Raw genomic sequence first — 17,517 nt, forward strand, 5'->3', positions numbered from 1 at the left:
CGCAGATTCCAGAACGCAACGAAGCAAGCCTGTTCAACTTCAGAGATGTTTATGCTACAGGGCAGGAAGCCCAAAGCGTCCAAACGGCTCGAGGGGGGAGAAAGACGGCAAATAACAGCATGGAGCCCTCCACACCCATCCCGTCTTACTGTCTCCTTCCCCCACACAAACTGTAGAGGGAGAGCCCTGAGACCATCAAGAGGAAAAACAGCCTGTTTTCTGTGCACGGCGGGGACGGTGATGCGTCCGGATTCAGCTAGTTTGTAAACTGTCTGGGATCTTATATCTAGATTATGTTCCTCAAAATGTAATAAATGAGGTTTAATAGAATGCACTCAGGCGGCACTGATGAAATCTGTCATGGAAAACATTACGGTTTCATTGTTTTTAATACAACCTTCTTGGGACCCGCTTCTTATTATTTCCGCGCCTCCCCCTTTCCCTCCCATTTGCAGGTTTTTAAGTTTTGAGCTTAACCGTGGAGTCCGGCGAAGCCCCCTGGAGAGTGATTCCCTCCCTCCCTCCTCCATTACTTGCGGCAGGGAGGAGCTGGATGCTTTGATCTAACCCTTGCTGGGAGTAAACAAAGTAGTAAACAGTTTTAATACTTTTATTTAAAAACTTATTTATTTATTTATTTTTGGCTGTGTTGGGTCTTCGTTGCTGCGCGCGGGCTTTATCTAGTCGCGGCGAGCGGGGGCTATTCTTCGTTGTGTTGCGCAGTCTTCTCATTGCGGTGGCTTCTCTTGTTGCGGAGCACGGCTCTAGGCACACAGGCTTCAGTAATTGTGGCACGCGGGCTCAGTAGTTGTGGCGCACGGGCTAAGTTGCTCCGCAGCATGTGGGATCTTCCCAGACCAGGGCTCGAACCCGTGCCCGCTGCATTGGCAGGCGGATTCTTAACCATGGCGCCACCAGGGAAGTCCCTTTTTTTTGTTTTAACTCGTAAACTGTTGTTTTAAAAAATAGTTGGTTTCAGACGAAAAATTTCTGTATTCAGTTTGTCATCTGTACCTAGAAAGCCACAGTAGTCCTTCTTCCCCAGGGAATGATGTCGGATATTTCACTGATGTACAACCAGCTGCCAAGGTTATGGAAATCCTGTGCTACAAGGGAGAGGGGAGATGATCTCAGCTGCAGAGAAGTGCCTGCTCTCTCCTGGGCTCCGTGCTCACAGCTTTACCTGATGTTTAATCTTTAGGACAACCCTATGAGGTAGGTCCTCTAATTGTCCAAGTTATTGAAAAAGAAACTGGGGCTCAGAGAGGTTTAGTTACTTCCTCAAGTCACACAGCACCAGGTGGTGGAGGCAGGATTTGAGCTGATGTCACTCTGAATTATTCAGAGCCCATAGGCTTGGCTCCTTTACAACACTGCCTCCTGCTGTCTTATTTTACAGATAGGGAAACTGAGGTTCAGGAAAGTAGAGCATGGGTCATGGTTAACAGCCCAGGTTCTAGAGGTCAAATTCATGCTGTTTCACCTTGAGCAAATTACTTACCCCGTCTGAGCCTCAAATTTTGCATTTATGAAATGAGTTATTGTGACAAATTGGACAGAATAGATATAGTGTGCCTGGTACATACCTGTCACAAAGTAAGTGCTCAATAAATATTAATTTTAAAAAGCATTAAAGAACTGGCTCAAGGGTTAGTTAGAATTGCGAGTGGCTGCAAGTAACTGAGACCTGACACATCTGTCAGGGGTTTTATTTGGCCCATGAAATAAGAGGCTTGCTGTCAGCTGCTCAAGATTTTATCCACAAGAACTTCCTCAGGGACACAGGCTCCCTCTGTCTTCCTGCTCTACTACTCTCCATTCTCATAGTGTGGCTTTCTTCCTCATGGTTACACGATGGCTGCTGCTGCACCTTCAAGCATCTTTTTCATGACCTTGGCAACAGGAAGGAACATGGCAAACCCTTTCTCTCTCTCTTTTTTTTTAAACATCTTTATTGGAGTATAATTGCTTTACAACGTTGTGTTAGTTTCTGCTGTATAACAAAGTGAACCAGCTATATGTATACATATATCCCCATATCCCCTCCTTCTTTTGTCTCCCTCCCACCTCCCTATCCCACCCCTCTAGGTGGTCACAAAGCACCAAGCTGATCTCCCTGTGCGATGCGGCTGCTTCCCACTAGCTATCTGTTTTACATTTGGTAGTGTATATATGTCAATGCTACTCTCTCACTTCATCCCAGCATACCCTTCCCCCTCCCAGTGTCCTCAAGTCCATTCTCTACATCTGCGTCTTTATTCCTGTCCTGCACCTAGGTTCATCAGAACCATTTTTTTTTAGATTCCATATATATGTGTTAGCATACGGTACTTGTTTTTCTCTTTCTGACTTACTTCACTCTGTATGACAGTCTCTAGGTCCATCCACCTCGCTACAAATAACTCAATTTAGTTTCTTTTTATCGCTGAGTAACATTCCGTTGTATATATGTGCCATATCTTCTTTATCCATTCATCTGTTGATGGACACTTAGTTTGCTTCCATGTTCTGGCTATTGTAAACAGTGCTGCAGTGAACATTGTGGTACATGACTCTTTTTGAATTATGGTTTTCTCAGGGTATATGCCCAGTAGTGGGATTGCTGGGTCATATGGTAGTTCTATTTTTAGATATTTTTCTTTAAATGAAAGCTTATTTATTTATTTATGGCTGTGTTGGGTCTTTGTTTCTGTGCGAGGGCTTTCTCTAGTTGTGGCAAGCGGGGGCCACTCTTCATTGCAGTGCACGGACCTCTCACTGTCACAGCCTCTTGTGTTTCAGAGCACAAGCTCCAGACGCACAGGCTCAGTAGTTGTGGCTCACGAGCCTAGTTGCTCCGCGGCATTTGGGATCTTCCCAGACCAGGGCTCGAACCCGTGTCCCCTGCATTGGCAGGCAGATTCTCAACCACTGCGCCACCAGGGAAGCCCTATTTTTAGATTTTTAAGGAAAAACTGTTCTCCATACTGAATTCCATACTGTTCTCCATAATGGCTGTATCAATTTACATTCCCGCCAACAGTGCACGAAGGTTCCCTTTTCTCCACACCCTCTCTAGCATTTATTGTTTGTAGATTTTTTGATGATGACCATTCTGACTGGTGTGAGGTGATACCTAATTGTAGTTTTGATTTGCAGTTCTCTAATGATTAGTGATGTTGAGCATCCTTTCATGTGTTTGTTGGCAATCTGTATATCTTCTTTGGAGAAATGTCTATTTAGCTCTTCTGCCCATTTTTGGATTCGGTTGTTTGTGTTTTTGATATTGAGCTGCATGAGCTGCTTGTATATATTGGAGATAAATCTTTTTCTCAGTTGCTTCATTTGCAAATATGTTCTCCCATTCTGAGGGTTGTCTTTTCATCTTGTTTATGGTTTCCCTTGCTGTGCAAAAGCTTTTAAGTTTCATTAGGTCCCATTTGTTTATTTTTGTTTTTATTTCCATTTCTCTAGGAGGTGGGTCGAAAATGATCTTGCTGTGATTTATGTCACAGAGTGTCCTGCCTATGTTTTCCTCTAAGAGTTTTACAGTGTCTGGCCTTATATTTAGGTCTCTAATCCATTTTGAGTTTATTTTTGTGTATAGTGTTAGGGAGTGTTCTAATTTCATTCTTTTACATGTAGCTGTCCAGTTTTCCCAGCACCACTTATTGAAGAGGCTGTCTTTTCTCCATTGTATATTCCTGCCTCCTTTATCAAAGATAAGGTGACCATATGTGCGTGGGCTTATCTCTGGGCTTTCTGTCCTGTTCCATTGATCTTTCTGTTTTTGTGCCAGTACCATACTGTCTTGATTACTGCAGCTTTGTAGTATAGTCTGAAGTCAGGGAGCTTGATTCCTCCAGCTCCGTTTTTCTTTCTCAAGATTGCTTTGGCTATTCAGGGTCTTTTGTGTTTCCACACAAATGGTGAAATTTTTTGTTCTAGTTCTGTAAAAAATGCCAGTGGTAGTTTGATAGGGATTGCATTGAATCTGTAGATTGCTTTGGGTAGTATAGTTATTTTCACAATGTTGAGTCTTCCAATCCAAGAACATGGTATATCTCTGCATCTATTTGTATCATCTTTAATTTCTTTCATCAGTGTCTTATAGTTTTCTGCATATAGGTCTTTTGCCTCCTTAGGTAGGTTTATCCTAGGTATTCTATTCTTTTTGTTGCAGTGGTAAATGGAAGCATTTCCTTAATTTCTTTTTCAGGTTTTTCATCATTAGTGTAAAGGAATGCAAGAGATTTCTGTGCATTAATTTTGCATCCTGCTACTTTACCAAATTCATTGATTAGCTCTAGTAGTTTTCTGGTGGCATCTTTAGGATTCTCTGTGTATAGTATCATGTCATCTGCAAACAGTGACAGTTTTACTTCTTCTTTACCGATTTGGATTCCTTTTATTTCTTTTTCTTCTCTGATTGCTGTGGCTAAAACTTCCAAAACTATGTTGAATAATAGTGGTGAGAGTGGGCAGCCTTGTCTTGTTCCTGATCTTAGTGGAAATGCTTTCAGTTTTCACCATTGAGAACGATGTTGGTTGTGGGTTTGTCATATATGGCCTTTATTTATGTTGAGGTAAGTTCCCTCTATGCCTACTTCTGGAGAGTTTTTATCATAAATTGGTGTTGAATTTTGTCAAAAGCTTTTTCTGCATCTATTGAGATGATCATATGCTTTTTCTCCTTCAGTTTGTTAATATGGTTTATCACATTAATTGATTTGCATATATTGAAGAATCCTTGCATTACTGAGATAAACCCAACTTGATTTGGGGCTCTTGGTGTGTGATCCTTTTAATGTGCTGCTGGATTCTGTTTGCTAGGATTTTGTTGAGGATTTTTGCATCTATGTTCACCAGAGATACTGACCTGTAGGTTTCTTTTTTTGTAATGGCTTTGTCTGGTTTTAGTATCAGGGTGATGGTGTCCTCATAGAATGAGTTTGGGAGTGTTCCTCCCTTTGCTGTATTTTGGAAGAATTTGAGAAGGATAGGTGTTAGCTCGTCTCTAAATGTTTGATAGAATTCGCCTGTGAAGCCATCTGGTCTTGGGCTTTTGTTTGTTGGAAGATTTTTAATCACAGTTTCAATTTCAGTGCTTGTGATTGGTCTATTTATATTTTCTGTTTCTTCCTGGTTCAGTCTCAGAAGGTTGTGCTTTTCTAAGAATTTTTCCATTGCTTCCAGGTTGTCCATTTTATTGGCATATAGTTGCTTGTAGTAATCTCTCTTGATTCTTTGTATTTCTGCGGTGTCAGTTGTTACTTCTCCTTTTTCATTTCTAATTCTTTTGATTTGAGTCTTTTCCCCTTTTCTCTTGATGAGTCTGGCTAGTGGTTTATCAATTTTTTTTACCTTCTTAAAGAACCAGCTTTTAGTTTTATTGATCTTTGCTATTGTTTCCTTCATTTCTTTTTCATTTATTTCTGATCTGATCTTTATGTTTTCTTTCCTTCTGCTAACTTTGGAGTTTTTTGTTCTTCTTTCTCTAATTGATTTAGGTGTAAGGTTAGGTTGTTTATTTGAGATTTTGCTTGTTTCTTGACGTAGGATTGTATTGCTATAAACTTCCCTCTTAGAACTGCTTTTGCTGCATGCCATAGATTTTGGGTTGTCGTGTTATCATTGTCATTTGTTTCTAGGTATTTTTTTATTTCTTCAGTGATTTCTTGGTTATTTAGTAATGTATTTTTTAGCCTGCATGTGTTTGTATTTTTTACAGAGTTTTTTTTGTAATTGATATCTAGTCTCATAGCATTGTGGTTGGAAAAGATACTTGATACGATTTCAATTTTCTTAAATTTACCAAGGCTTGATTTGTGGCCCAAGGTATGATCTATCCTGGAGAATGTTCCATGAGCACTTGAGAAGAAAGTGTATTCTGTTGTTTCTGGATGGAATGTCCTATAAATATAGATTAAACCCATCTTGTTTAATGTGTCATTTAAAGCTTGTGTTTCCTTTTTTATTTTCATTTTGGATGATCTGTCCACTAGTGAAAGTGGGGTATTAAATTTCCCTACTATGATTGTATTATTGTTGATTTCCCCTTTTATGGCTGTTAGCATTTGCCTTATGTATTGAAGTGCTCCTATGTTGGGTGCATAAATATTTACAGCTGTTATCTCTTCTTCTTGGATTGATCCCTTGATCATTATGTAGTGTCCTTCTTTGTCTTTTGTTTTTTTTTTTTTTTTTTTTTTTTTTTTTTTTTTTTTTTGTGTTTTTTTTTTTTTTTTTTTTAACATCTTTATTGGAGTGTAATTGCTTTACAATGGTATGTTAGTTTCAGCTTCACAACAAAATGAATCAGTTATATATATACATATATTCCCATATCTCTTCCCGCTTGCGTCTCCCTCCCTCCCACCCTCCCTATCCCACCCCTCCAGGCGGTCACAAAGCACCGAGCTGATCTCCCTGTGCTATGCGGCTGCTTCCCACTAGCTATCTACCTTACGTTTGGTAGTGTATATATGTCCATGCCTCTTTATCGCTTTGTCACCATTTACACTGCCCCCTCCCCATAGCCTCAAGTCCATTCTCTAGTAAGTCTGTGTCTTTATTCCTGTTTCACCCCTAGGTTTTTCATGACATTTTTTTTTTTTTAAATTCCATATATATGTGTTAGCATACGGTATTTGTCTCTCTCTTTCTGACTTACTTCACTCTGTATGACAGACTCTAGGTCTATCCACCTCATTACAAATAGCTCAATTTCGTCTCTTTTTATGGCTGAGTAATATTCCATTGTATATATGTGCCACATCTTCTTTATCCATTCATCCGATGATGGACACTTAGGTTGTTTCCATCTCTGGGCTATTGTAAATAGAGCTGCAATGAACATTTTGGTACATGACTCTTTTTGAATTATGGTTTTCTCAGGGTATATGCCCAGTAGTGGGATTGCTGGGTCATATGGTAGTTCTATTTGTAGCTTTTTAAGGAACCTCCATACTGTTCTCCATAGTGGCTGTATCAATTTACATTCCCACCAACAGTGTAAGAGGGTTCCCTTTTCTCCACACCCTCTCCAGCATTTATTGTTTCTAGATTTTTTGATGATAGCCATTCTGACTGGTGTGAGATGATATCTCATTGTAGTTTTGATTTGCATTTCTCTCATGATTAGTGATGTTGAGCATTCTTTCATGTGTTTGTTGGCACTCTGTATATCTTCTTTGGAGAAATGTCTATTTAGGTCTTCTGCCCATTTTTGGATTGGGTTGTTTGTTTTTTTGTTATTAAGCTGCATGAGCTGCTTATAAATTTTGGAGATCAATCCTTTGTCAGTTGCTTCATTTGCAAATATTTTCTCCCATTCTGAGGGTTGTCTTTTGGTCTTCTTTATGGTTTCCTTTGCTGTGCAAAAGCTTTTAAGTTTCATTAGGTCCCATTTGTTTACTCTTGTTTTTATTTCCATTACTCTAGGAGGTGGGTCAGAAAGAATCTTGCTGTGATTTATGTCATAGAGTGTTCTGCCTATGTTTTCCTCTAAGAGTTTGATAGTTTCTGGCCTTACATTTAGGTCTTTAATCCATTTTGAGCTTATTTTTGTGTATGGTGTTAGGGAGTGATCTAACTTCATACTTTTACATGTAGCTGTCCAGTTTTCCCAGCACCACTTATTGAATAGGCTGTCCTTTCTCCACGGTACATTTCTGCCTCCTTTGTCAAAGATAAGTTGACCATATGTGCGTGGGTTTATCTCTGGGCTTTCTATCCTGTTCCATTGATCTATCTTTCTGTTTTTGTGCCAGTACCATACCGTTTTGATAACTGTAGCTTTGTAGTATAGTCTGAAGTCTGGGAGCCTGATTCCTCCAGTTCCTTCTTTCGTTCTCAAGATTGCTTTGGCTATTCGGGGTCTTTTGTGTTTCCATACAAATTGCAAAATTTTTTGTTCTAGTTCTGTGAAAAATGCCAGTGGTAGTTTGATAGGGATTGCATTGAATCTATAGATTGCTTTCGGTAGTAGAGTCATTTTCACAATGTTGATTCTTCCAATCCAAGAACATGGTATATGTCTCCATCTATTTGTATCATCTTTAATTTCTTTCATCAGTGTCTTATAATTTTCTGCATACAGATCTTTTGTCTCCTTAGGTAGGTTTATTCCTAGATATTTTATTCTTTTTGTTGCAATGGTAAATGGGAGTGTTTTCTTGATTTCACTTTCAGATTTTTCGTCATTAGTATATAGGAATGCCAGAGATTTCTGTGCATTAATTTTGTATCCTGCCACTTTACCAAATTCATTGATTAGCTCTAGTAGTTTTCTGGTAGCATCTTTAGGGTTCTCTATGTATAGGATCATGTCATCTGCAAACAGTGACAGCTTTACTTCTTCTTTTCCGATTTGGATTCCTTTTATTTCCTTTTCTTCTCTGATTGCTGTGGCTAAAACTTCCAAAACTATGTTGAATAAGAGTGGTGAGAGTGGGCAACCTTGTCTTGTTCCTGATCTTAGTGGAAATGCTTTCAGTTTTTCACCATTGAGGATGATGTTTGCTGTGGGCTTGTCATATATGGCCTTTATTATGTTGAGGAAAGTTCCCTCTATGCCTACTTTCTGCAGGGTTTTTATCATAAATGGGTGTTGAATTTTGTCAAAAGCTTTCTCTGCATCTATTGAGATGATCATATGGTTTTTCTCCTTCAGTTTGTTAATATGGTTTATCACATTGATCGATTTGCGTATATTGAAGAATCCTTGCATTCCTGGAATAAACCCCACTTGATCATGGTGTATGATCCTTTTTATGTGCTGTTGGATTCTGTTTGCTAGTATTTTGTTGAGGATTTTTGCATCTATGTTCATCAGTGATATTGGCCTGTAGTTTTCTTTCTTTGTGACATCCTTGTCTGGTTTTGGTATCAAGGTGATGGTGGCCTCGTAGAAGGAGTTTGGGAGTGTTCCTCCCTCTGCTATATTTTGGAAGAGTTTGAGAAGGATAGGTGTTAGCTCTTCTCTAAATGTTTGATAGAATTCGCCTGTGAAGCCATCTGGTCCTGGGCTTTTCTTTGTTGGAAGATTTTTAATCACAGTTTCAATTTCAGTGCTTGTGATTGGTCTGTTCATATTTTCTATTTCTTCCTGATTCAGTCTTGGCAGGTTGTGCATTTCTAAGAATTTGTCCATTTCTTCCAGATTGTCCATTTTATTGGCATAGAGTTGCTTGTAGTAATCTCTCATGATCTCTTTTATTTCTGCAGTGTCAGTTGTTACCTCTCCTTTTTCATTTCTAATTCTATTGATTTGAGTCTTCTCCCTTTTTTTCTTAATGAGTCTGGCTAGTGGTTTATCTCTTTTGTTTATCTTCTCAAAGAACCAGCTTTTAGTTTTATTGATCTTTGCTATTGTTTCCTTCATTTCTTTTTCATTTATTTCTGATCTGATTTTTATGATTTCTTTCCTTCTGCTAGCTTTGGGGTTTTTTTGTTCTTCTTTCTCTAATTGCTTGAGGTGCAAGGTTAGGTTGTTTATTCGAGATGTTTCCTGCTTCTTAAGGTGGGCTTGTATTGCTATAAACTTCCCCCTTAGAACTGCTTTTGCTGCATCCCACAGGTTTTGGGTCGTTGTGTCTCCATTGTCATTTGTTTCTAGGTATTTTTTGATTTCCTCTTTGATTTCTTCAGTGATCACTTCATTATTAAGTAGTGTATTGTTTAGCCTCCATGTGTTTGTATTTTTTACAGATCTTTTCCTGTAATTGATATCTAGTCTCATGGCGTTGTGGTCAGAAAAGATACTTGATACAATTTCAATTTTCTTAAATTTACCAAGGCTTGATTTGTGACCCAAGATATGATCTATCCTGGAGAATGTTCCATGAGCACTTGAGAAAAATGTGTATTCTGTTGTTTTTGGATGGAATGTCCTATAAATATCAATTAACTCCATCTCGTTTAATGTATCATTTAAAGCTTGTGTTTCCTTATTTATTTTCATTTTGGATGATCTGTCCATTGGTGAAAGTGGGGTGTTAAAGTCCCCTACTATGAATGTGTTACTGTCGATTTCCCCTTTTATGGTTGTCAGTATTTGCCTTATGTATTGAGGTGCACCTATGTTGGGTGCATAAATATTTACAATTGTTATATCTTCCTCTTGGATCGATCCCTTGATCATTATGTAGTGTCCTTCTTTGTCTCTTCTAATAGTCTTTGTTTTAAAGTCTATTTTGTCTGATATGAGAATTGCTACTCCAGCTTTCTTTTGGTTTCCATTTGCATGAAATACCTTTTTCCATCCCCTTACTTTCAGTCTGTATGTGTCTCTAGGTCTGAAGTGGGTCTCTTGTAGACAGCAAATATATGGGTCTTGTTTTTGTATCCATTCAGCCAATCTGTGTCTTTTGGTGGGAGCATTTAGTCCATTTACATTTAAGGTAATTATTGATATGTGTGTTCCTATTCCCATTTTCTTAATTGTTTTGGGTTCGTTATTGTAGGTCCTTTCCTTCTTTTGTGTTTCTTGCCTAGAGAAGTTCCTTTAGCAGTTGTTGTAGAGCTGGTTTGGTGGTGCTGAACTCTCTCAGCTTTTGCTTGTCTGTAAAGGTTTTAATTCTCCGTCAGATCTGAATGAGATCGTTGCTGGGTAGAGTAATCTTGGTTGTAGGTTTTTCCCTTTCATCACTTTAAATATGTTCTGCCACTCCCTTCTGGATTGCAGAGTTTCTGCTGAAAGATCAGCTGTTAACCTTAGGGGGATTCCCTTGTATGTTATTTGTTGCTTTTCCCTCGCTGCTTTTAATATTTATTCTTTGTATTTAATTTTTGATAGTTTCATTAATTTGTGTCTTAGTGTGTTTCTCTTTGGGTTTATCCTGTATGGTGCTCTCAGCACTTCCTGGACTTGGCTGGCTATTTCCTTTCCCATGTTAGGGAAGCTTTCAACTCTAATCTCTTCAAATATTTTCTCAGACCCTTTCTTTTTCTCTTCTTCTTTGGGACCCCTATAATTCAAATGTTGGTGCATTTAATGTTGTCCCAGAGGTCTCTTAGACTGTGCTCAATTCTTTTCATTCTTTTTTCTTTATTCTGCTCTGCAGTAGTTATTTCCACTATTTTATCTTCCAGGTCACTTATCCATTCTTCTGCCCCAGTTATTCTGCTATTTATTCCTTCTAGAGAATTTTTGATTTCATTTATTGTGTTGTTCATCACTGTTCGTTTGCTCTTTAGTCCTTCTAGGTCCTTCTTAAACATTTCTTGTATTTTCTCCATTCTATTTCCAAGATTTTCGATCATCTTTACTATCATTACTCTGAATTCTTTTTCAGGTAGACTGCCTATTTCCTCTTCATTTGTTATGTCTGGTGGGTTTTTACCTTGCTCCTTCATCTGCTCTGTGTTTTTCTGTCTTCTCATTTTGCTTAACTTACTGTGTTTGGGGTCTTCTCTTCGCAGGCTGCAGGTTCATAGTTCCCGTTGTTTTTGGTGTCTGCCCCCAGTGGGTAAAGTTGGTTCAGTGGCTTGTGTAGGCTTCCTGTGGTGGGGACTGGTGCCTGTGTTCTGGTGGGTGGGCCTGAATCTTGTCTGTCTGGTGGGTAGGGCTGCGTCCGGTGGTGCGTTTAGGGTGTCTGTGAATTTAGTATGACTTTAGGCAGCCTCTCTGCTAATGGGTGGGGCTGTGTTCCTGTCTTGCTAGTTGTTTGGCATGGGGCGTCCAGCACTGGAGCTTGCTGGTCGTTGCGTGGTGCTGGGTCTTAGCGTTGAGACGGAGATCTCTGGGAGAGCTCTCGCCAATTGGTATTACGTGGGGGCCAGGAGGTCTCTGGTGGTCCAGTGTCCTGAACTCGGCTCTCCCACCAGGCCAGAGCACCAAGACCCTGTCAGCCACATGGCCGGGTACGTGGGGATTTTCTTGCCTTTTGGGAAGTCTGAGGTCTTCTTCCAGCGTTCAGTAGGTGTTCTGTAGGTGTTGTTCCACATGTAGATGTATTTTTGATGTATTTATGGGGAGGAAGGTGATCTCCACATCTTACTCCTCTGCCGTCTTGAAGGTCGCTCCTAACCTTTTCTCTTGAAGCTTTGTCTTTTCGTTCTAGGAGGGGTGCTTTCCCTAGAGACTTGTATCTTTTCACAGACCATAACTGCCTCAAGCTGTAAGAGCCTCTAGAAGTGTGAGACGTTAGCTTTCTGGCCTCTGTTGAAGAAGAAGACAAGAGGAAGGGCTGTGGATGACTGTGGGCGTGAATCCGTCTCCTTGGCCACATGGGCTAAATGTGTGTCTGAGGATGTGAACCCAGCTCTTACTAAGACTAGAGCCTCACGCTTTCCCACAGCTCCATCAGTCCTCTTGTTGTCTCTAGTGTGGCCCAACTGCACACGGGGAAACTGAGGCCCCGAGAAGAGAGGTGACAGACCCACCATCTCCAGGTCGAGTCAGCGCCAGAGCCAGGCTCCTGCTTTCCGGTCCAGCCTTTCCACTGTGCCCAGAGATCTTGCCAATGAAAGTTTTCTGTTTACATAAATTGAAAGCCTCTGGTTTTAAGCCCCAGACCTTATCTTCAAAGAAATAGGCCAGAGGATGTGACAGAGGCTGGAGGACAAAGTCATCTCGGGCAGTGCTGGCTGCAGGCAAAATCACTAAATAACCCTTCTCTAGCTCCCTGTGTTTCATACCCAGAGCCCTTCAGTTCCTCCTTAATGCCTCAGATCAGCCCCCCTCCACCCCCCCGCAGGGCCCCAGGACCAGATTGTGCTACCCATTTCCATCCTGCATCCTCATCCTGCGGCATTCTGCCTGCTGTTCTCCAAGGGGACACTCTTGTCACAAGGTATCCCCAGTCCTTTGCCCCTGTAGGCATCAATGACATGAATGAATCAATCAGTGAGCTCATTTGATAAGTGAACTTTGCAAATCCATGTGAGGGCCTCTCCCCTGAAGGAGCATTTTAACAGGGGCCTTCTGACCATTCCTCCATCCAAGGAGTGATTCCACTAGGGAAGGTTCTGATTCAGTAACAGGTGCCTGGGTAGGGAATATTCTGGGAAGATTCCAAGGGGTCTCGGACTCTCCTGTCTCCTGGTTAACTGTCAAATTGTTGTCCCATTCTGGCGGGGAAGTTGGGACAGGATGTGTAGGGGCTGCCCCCTATACATTTTATTTGTATATAAAATATACAGAATCTTTGGGAACCCATATGTGTCTGGGTTCCTGGCTGAGCCAAAGTGGAACCTGGGTAAATGGCCCAGCAATCCCATTTCCACTTCTTGGGCACACATCAAATTTCCCAGCTCCCTTTGCAATCAAGTTGGATCCACATGACTGGGTTTAGGCCCTTGGCTAAAATGTGGGCATCTCTTTGAAAGTTCCTCTCCCCTCACTTCTGCAGTGGTGGTGAAGTATTCAAGGTTGCAGCAGCTCCTGATGAAAGGAGCCTGGATCCCTGAGTCATCACTTGGAAGAGAGCCACCAGGAAAACCTGTCCATCTGCATCAGACTGTGAGGTCAGTGGGAAATAAACCTGATGGTCTTAGGCCACTGAGACATGGGGTTGGTTTGTTAGAGCAGGTGGCCACGCCTTCTTATATCACACACAGGGTGTGTGATGCCAGAAACTGCTCTTCCCTGTATCTCTTTGCATCCAGTGATTTGCACTGGAGGCTTCTGGGAAAAAAAAAAAATTCCACCAGCCTTAATGCGTGGTGTTCAGACACAACAAGCACGCACACACCACAGTGTGGCAGGGGGAGGGGAGGCTCAATGAGAAGAGACTGTAAGGTGACAGAGGGATCTGTTCCAGTGAATCTGCTGGTGGGGAAAACATTCCATGGGCATAGTGACTCAGTCCCTGCAAGAAGGCTTAGTGGTTGGAAGAAAAGAGGAGTTCTGACAAAAACAAACAAAGAGAAAATAATGTTTTAAAACCCCCAAAATGCGGCTTTGACTTTTGTCATACTGGACTTGGCACTGTTGAGAGGAAAGGAGTGCCTGTGTAAAATGCAAAGTGTGCGACACTGTGGTCCAGCACCAGTGCCGCGGGGCCCTTCCGTGGAGCAGGCTGAGGGGTAAAGGATGCTCGGCCGTGAGGTGAGTGCCAGTCGAGGGAGCTGCGAGTCCCCGGGCTGGAGAGCAGTGCTGCGCTGGTGTGGGTGGGGAAAGAGCAGCTGCCTGAAATGCCAGACATGAGTGCAGTGTCAGCCCCTGCGGACTCCCCAGCTTCCAGATTGGGACAGGAGCCTTGAAGGAGGCCCAGGCTTCCTCCTGCCGGGGAAGGGGCCGTGGAGATCTGTCCTCCCATGTGACGGTGTTTGTGCACAGCAGCTGGAGAGTCCCAGCAAGGCTCAGGTGACCATCCACACCGGCGTATCATTAAATGTGAAGTTAACACAGAGCTCCCTGAGTCGAGAACTACCGGGGGATTTACAGCAAAGGAACCGCGATGACACTGGCAGACTCAGCCTTGCTACCGGAGGACACCAGGGGATGGATCGGGGCTCTAAAACGCTGCAGCAACACCTATAGCTGCTGGGGGCCCTTTGCGCCTCTTTCTTCCTTGCTCCAGATTGGTTGCCTTTGCAGACCTAGTTGTCATCCCCCTTCCCCTGCCATCTCTCTGCAGGAAATTGCAACCCTCATCCAGCACAGGTGTTCTGTCTCTCTCTGATTTTTAGCTGCTTAGAATGTGAACACAAAGGGAAAATGCAATTTCAAAAAAAATACGTAGCTGTAACTGATTCATTAATAGCCCATAATGCTGGTAACAGACAATCTGTAAGTCTGTTCTTAAGAATTTGTAGGGCAAATATTCCAGCACCGCATTAAAGACAGCACTCATAAATGCCTGCAAGCCTCCATCTATTAACTTAGGTGGTGGGAGAATATCATTATCTGTAGGAAAACAAACAGAGATCCCACCCCCTGCTTTGATTTCCTCAGAAGCTCCAAAAAGCGCACAGTAAGTAAGCAAATTGTATGACACGCCGTAGGCAAAAGTGTCCCATGCATAGAAATCAGAGGTTGACTTTCTTAATGTGTGTGTGTGTGCTTTTTAGAAAGAGCCTGAGCTTGGGGGAGCACAGGAGGGGGGTCAGGAAGTCTTCTTTGGTAGGGGGAGGGGGCTGGAGAGAGGCAGAGGCTAGGAATCTAGCAAGGCATTAGAGCCTTTTCCTTTTTTAAAATTCATTAATACTTAAAATAAATTTGAATGTAAACGTAAAACATGCTCACTACTGAATATTTGACAAATAATAGGCAAGTGTTTAAAAAATAGAAAAAAACCCCGCGCAATTCGAGCAACCATGGATGACTTCCTTCTTTTAAGTCACCGTTTCTTACAGAATGGTGGTTTGGCCATTTCATCAAAACTTGCGGGGATGAGGTGGGGGACCTCATCGAAAATAAAGGTATCCAGGCGCACCCAAATCCACTGAATCAGAGTATCTGGATGTAGGGCCCTGGCACGGGTGTTTTCAGCAGGCTCTCCAGGCGGTTCTGAGTGAGGCGCACTGAAGTTTGAGAACTCTGGTTTTCTTAAGTGATTGTCACCTCAGCACAGTTCCAAAATGGCAACTCTCAGGTCCGCGAACTCACAATTACTTGGAGGACGTCTCTATTCACAATTGCCAAAAGATGGAGACAGCCCAAATATCCATCAGTGGACGAAAGGACAAACAAAGTGTGGTCCATCCAATGGAATAGTCGTCAGTCCTAAAAGGAAATGAAATTCCGACACATGCTACAACATGGATGAACCTTGAAAACATGATGCTAAGTGAAAGAAGAGAGACACAAATCACATGGTATGATTCCATTTATATGAAATAATGAGAGTAGGCAAATTCGTAGAGTCAGAAGACAGATTAGTGGTTGCCAGGGGCTGGCAGGAAGGGGGAATGGGATATAGGGGTTTCCTTTTGGTGTCTTTTTTTTTTTTTTTTTACTTTTTGGCCATGCCACATGGCATGTGGGATATTAGTTCCCCGACCAGGGATCAAACCTGCGCCCCCTGCATTGGAAGCGTGGAGTCTTAACCACTGGACCGCCAGGCAAGTCCCTGGGGGTTTCCTTTTAATGGGTAAGGAGTTTCCTTATGGGATGATGAATATGGTTTGGAACTAGATAAAGTTGGTGGTTGCATATCATATCATTGTGAATGTGCCAAGTGCTACTGAGTTGCACACTTTAATATGGTTACGTTTGTGTTATTTGAATTGTATCTCAATAAAAAGCAACCACTTGAGGAAATGAAAAAGTCCAAATTTCCTGTCCCTGTCCCAGGAGATTCTGCTTTAGTATATCTGGGGCAGAGACGGGGACTCTGAATTGTAGAAGGAAACCTCAGCACTACTTTTTATGTAAGACCAGGTTTAGGTTCCCCTGTCTGAGCTAAAGATCTAGAAGGGAGACAGGATTTGCCAAAAATGTAAGCCACCTGCAGAATCATCATCTCCCTTTTAGCTCTCCCTGCCCACTATGTAAGTCTCTGTTATGGACTGAATGTTTGTGTCCCCTTCTCGTCCAAATTCTTATGTTGAAGCCAGAACTCCCAATGTGATGGTATTTGGAGGTGGGGCCCTTGGGACGTAATTGGGTTTAGATGAGGTCATGAGGGTGGAACCCCCATTCTCTCTCCACCATATGAAGACACAGTGAGATGGTGGCTGTCTGGAAGTCAGGAAGAGAGTCCTCACCAGGAACTCAATCTACTGCTAGCTTGATCTTAGATTTCCCAGCCTCCAGAACTGTGAGCAATGAGTGTCTATTGTTGGAGCCAGCAGCCTATGGTATTTGTTATAGCAGCCGGAGCTAAGACAGCCTCCTAAGGCTTGATACTCTAGCTTCCATGGCCCCTGCCTAGAGTGCCCCCCTTCTTCTTGACCTCTCCAAACTTATCCCAAACCTCAGCTCAAGTTCCGACTTGAGAAAACTTCTGGAGCAGAGTCTCCTGCCTTCCCCAGGGCTTGGGCGTTTCGTCACTACCCCCAGAATTTAGTGAGTTGAGTAAGACGGTCCTTGACTACATTCGATTCTGCTTCTTCCTGGTTCTACTGGCTGCATATGTTTTTCATCATTTGTTAGTTTCATTTTCGTTCATTTTTTAAAAAATGTAACTTTCACACTTGATCTTGGGTGAGAATTCATCTGTCTCCCTCTCTCAGCTCTGAGCATCCCTGGGGCGGAGTCATCTAAGGGCCTCCCTCAGGGCCCACACACATATCACAGTGATTCCTTCTCCCTAAGGCTCTCGTTTTCAGTCAGCAGACCACCTCCCTCCCCTCATCTCCTGCAGTAATCACAACAGTGATAAAAACCAAGGAGTAGTAGCAGTGTGGTTTATTGAGCACTTATTATGTCCCAGGCATTGTATCAATTTTTTACATAAACCTTCTTGGATCCTTGCAACAAACTTAGAAAGGTATCTTTACAGGTAAGGACACTGAAGCCTAGAAAGCAATTTGCCCAAAGTCAAAGATAACAAAGTCAAAAATGAGGCAGAGCTAGAACTCGAACTCAGCTCTGTCCGACTCCCAAGTCCATGTTTCTAACCACTAACCCCCTTGGTGCCCAAATGG

At 42.1% G+C, this 17,517-nt stretch overlaps 1 protein-coding gene across 10 annotated transcripts in view; it reads left to right on the forward strand.

Moving 5' to 3' along the window:
* Positions 1-17,517, forward strand: part of SUDS3 (SDS3 homolog, SIN3A corepressor complex component) — a 597,049-nt gene that overhangs the window by 290,684 nt on the left and 288,848 nt on the right. For all 10 annotated transcript variants that reach the window (XM_079942615.1, XM_079942614.1, XM_079942613.1 and 7 more), the window contains one exon: positions 13,335-13,449. The gene's annotated coding sequence lies outside the window, so the exon portion shown is untranslated. The remainder of the gene's footprint in view (positions 1-13,334; positions 13,450-17,517) is intronic.

Source organism: Stenella coeruleoalba (assembly GCF_951394435.1).
Source record: "Stenella coeruleoalba genome assembly, chromosome: 14".
NCBI lineage: Eukaryota > Metazoa > Chordata > Mammalia > Artiodactyla > Delphinidae > Stenella > Stenella coeruleoalba.